We start from the raw sequence: 3928 nt of genomic DNA, 5'->3' as shown, positions 1-3928 counted from the left end.
TGCTCTGTCCCTACTTGTCACACTCTGATTATCATTCCCCCTATCGCTACCCTGCTCCTTTCTCTTTGACTTTTTAAATTTCTGCTCACCGGATTCTTCTTCCCCCCGCCCCACCCCGCACTATTTAGTTTAAAGCCCTATCTACAGCACTAGTTATTTGATTCAGCAGGGCACTGGCCCAAGCCTGCTTCAAATGAAGTCCGTCCTGATGGAACAGCTCCCTCCTATCCCAGTACTGGCGCCAATGCCCCATTTCTCCCACACCAATCTTTGAGCCACTCGTTCATCTCACTGATCTTATTTACCCTGTGCAAATTTGCTTATGGCCCAGGTAGTAATCCAGAGATTATTACTCTTGTGGTTCTGCTTTTTAATTTGGTCCCTAGCTGCTCATACTCCCTCAGCAGAACCTCTTTCTTTGTCCTTCCCATGTCGTTGGTACCTACGTGGACCACGACAACTGGATCTTTCCCCTCCCACATCAAGTTCCTCTTCAGCACAGAGGAGATGTCCTTAACCCTGGCACCGGGCAGGCAACACAGCCTTTGGGACTCATGCTCTCGGTTGCAGAGAAAAGTATCTATCCCCCTAACTATACTGTCCTCTACCATTACCACATTTCTTTTTACTCCCCCCATTTGAGTGGCCCCCTGTACCATGGTGCTGTGGTCAGTTTGCTCATCCGCCCTGCAGTCTTTGCTCTCATCCATACAGGGAGCAAGAATCTCGTACCTGTTGGACAAGAGCAAAGGCCAAGGCTCCTCCATCACTACCTTCTGGATCCCCATACGTACCTCACTCGTAGTCACACAATCCTGTCCCTGACCACGGACCAAATTTGAATTAGTTAATCGAAGGGATGTGACTGCCTCCTGGAACTCAGCATCCAATTAACTCTCCCTCACCCTGATGTGTCGCATTGTCCACAGCTCGGACACCAGCTCATCAACACGGAGCCGAAGTTCCTCGAACTGCAGATACTTGCTGTTGATGTGGTCGACATAGACCTCCATGGGGTCAACCAGCTCCCATATGCAACAGCAGAAACACATCGCCTGCCCTGCCATCTCTAATGTATTTAATTCATTAAGTTTTCATGTTTTGAATGTTTAGATTTTTAATCCCAGCTCTTAATTTAAACCAATGCCCAAGAAAAAGAGAGAAGTACTAACCAACCAGTCACTTACCTGCTTTCCTTCAAATCTTTTTACTTCTTACACTCCCAGGTCAGTTGATGTTGGTTGGGCCTCACTGCTCCGGCTGACTCATGCTCTTTGTAGCCCTGCCGACTCTCCTACTCTCGCCATGCTTGGTGTCCCGCTGCATGAAGAGCAGGAAGAGAAAGAGAAGAAAGGGAGGCGGGAACCTACAGAACACCTTTCTGCAGGCTATATGTGAAAAACTAATTTGAATGAGATACCAGTAACTGTAGCCCCTATTCCCATTGCACTTACCTTCCCTTGTCCCTGACCATCACATCGTCATCTTGACCACAATGCAAAACTAACCGCCACCACAAAACAAACATTACAAAACAAATTTATAAATGAAATCATGCCATATTGCATATAAATATAAAATAATAACCCCTGTGCATTCCCTCAGTGCCTATCTTCTGTGTGCCATTACCTGTCCTGGTGCTCTTACACTGAGCTACCCCAGTGGCTGCAGCATGGCTGGTGAAAGGCTGCTGACGATGGGTCCAAGTTTCCCCAACCCCTTTTTCCGACGCACTAACATGAGATAAGCCGACTTTGTGCGCTCAAAAAGGCGGCAAAAAACTTACTGCGTATTCTGGCAGCTCTTCTGTGTCTCTCTGGTCCTGGCGCGGTGTTTCTGTTTGAGTGGGGGGCGGAGCTACAGCCCTGCACCGAAAACAGTGCCGGCAGCTGTGCGCATGCACAGTGGAGTCGGCGCGCATGTGCAGTAGCTCCTCACCCTCCCAGCGCGTCCCGATGCTCGCCGCCCCTATCCTGGGCCGAGTGGCCTGCCACCGTTAATTAGCTGCCCAACTATGGAGATATGAGATTCGTGTTTGATGTTTTTGGGTTTTTTCTACTTTGGCCTTTGTAATTTAGATCACACTCAGTGGCTCTGATTTCTAGGTAAGTTTATGATATCGAACTCAGGATAATGAATAGAAAGCTTTCTGTAAATTGCTCCTGGATTTATTCTATGCCTCCACAGGAACTTTCTTCCATCTTTCAAAAGCAGCAGAGCATCACATCACACTTCATTTCAGAATTAACAAGTGAATTGATTGAATTGATTGAATAATATGTGAACATATAACAGTAATATATTTACAGTTGATATGCTAACCTGCCCTTCAAAGGAAAATAGTAAAAGGGCATCATCTATACACTATTACTTTGTTGTTTACCTTTGTAAAAGTAGCTCCTCGCCCTCCCAGCGCGTCTCGATGCTTGCCGCCCGTATCCCGGGCCGAGTGGTCTGCCGCACAGGCTGGCCGCTGCCTTCCTGGCCCATGTCTCTACCCCATCTCCCCCCCCCCCCCAGCCCTCGCCTCTGTGTCTCAGTTTAATATACAAACTAGTTATTGTAACTCTTTGGTCAAAGGAACACTTGTTCAATCACATGCTTTCACAAGAAAAAATAGCAGTTTCTCGGATCCGTTTTGGCTAAGATTGCGACTACCTTCCCTTCCCCTCCTATCTCTGGCTACCTGCGCTGATTTCTTAATTCACCGCAAGGCCTTTCTGAGTGGACGCATAGCTGGCCCAAGTTAGGTTGGAGTAACTTTTAGCTGGCTAAACTTGCTTAAATGGCCAAAACAGGTGTAAGTAGCTGGTAACGCCCCTTTTGGAAGAAAAACTAAACTAAAAAAAAACCTAACTAACTCACTTACACTGGAACAAATTAAGTCGGGAGAATTGCGATCTTTAAGTTACTCCAAAAAAATCTAGTTGCTCCAAAAAAAACGGAGCAACTCCGAGGGAAACTTGGGCCCTTAATAGTAACGGAGACTGCAGATGGCCTTGGAGGACGACCTCGAGCAGCTCTGGACCTAGAAGGCCCGGCTTCAGACTGCACCATCTCGGCATGAGCAGCAGCAGTCTGGCCTGGCTGCCTGTCAGTGCAACAGCAAGGGCACAGGCAGAGTGGCAGGGGTATGAGCACGAATGCTGTCATCCTGAGGGAGGACAGCAGGTTCGTGCTCCGTAGAGCCGGTGCCACTCCCCTGGGGCAGCATCTCAGCAATCCTAGTAATCTGTTGGAGGACAGATTTCTGGACAGCTGTGACACCCTGCAAGGCCCTTTGATCGCAGCAGTTTGACCTTGCATGACAGCAGCCAGAGACTCCATTGCAGCACTCAGACTTCTGGTGGAAGGTGCTTGTGTTACAATGGAAACTGAGACATTGGCCATCAGATGCTGCATCATGGTTGGGTCCACAAGTGTGTTGATGCAGTTGGCCACCATGCAATAAATGATGGGCTTCGAGCTCTGCCCAAAGCCCTGTGCCAGATTTGGTACCGGACTCCTCCTTGATTTTGAATAGAGGCTTTCTGGTAGACTTCCCAAGCACCAAGCATTTTGTTGTGTATACCCATTGTAATGTCTGTAAGCTTGTAATGTGTGTAGCTCCACACTGTAGATGTGGACGTATTGTGTACACCAGCAGAGTTGTTTCTCAAACGACAGCCTCGAACCAGATTCTCGTTGTTAAAGCCAAATTTGGCACAGTCCGTAGAAGAGACACAATTAAGACAGAAAGAGAATCATGACAGAGGTAGAGTAAAAGAGAGAAGTGTGAAATTAAACCAGAAGGTGAGAGTGAAGAACCATCACCATAAATGGGTTAAAGTGGTTACCAAGAAGAGTGGTGAAGATATGTGATCCTCGCACATATATGGTAAAGATGTTTGATAATGGACATGTTAGGTTTGTTCACATTGATCATATT

Source organism: Pristiophorus japonicus, chromosome 2 (assembly GCF_044704955.1).
Source record: "Pristiophorus japonicus isolate sPriJap1 chromosome 2, sPriJap1.hap1, whole genome shotgun sequence".
Lineage (NCBI taxonomy): Eukaryota > Metazoa > Chordata > Chondrichthyes > Pristiophoridae > Pristiophorus > Pristiophorus japonicus.
Note: the sequence above shows the minus strand (reverse complement) of the source record.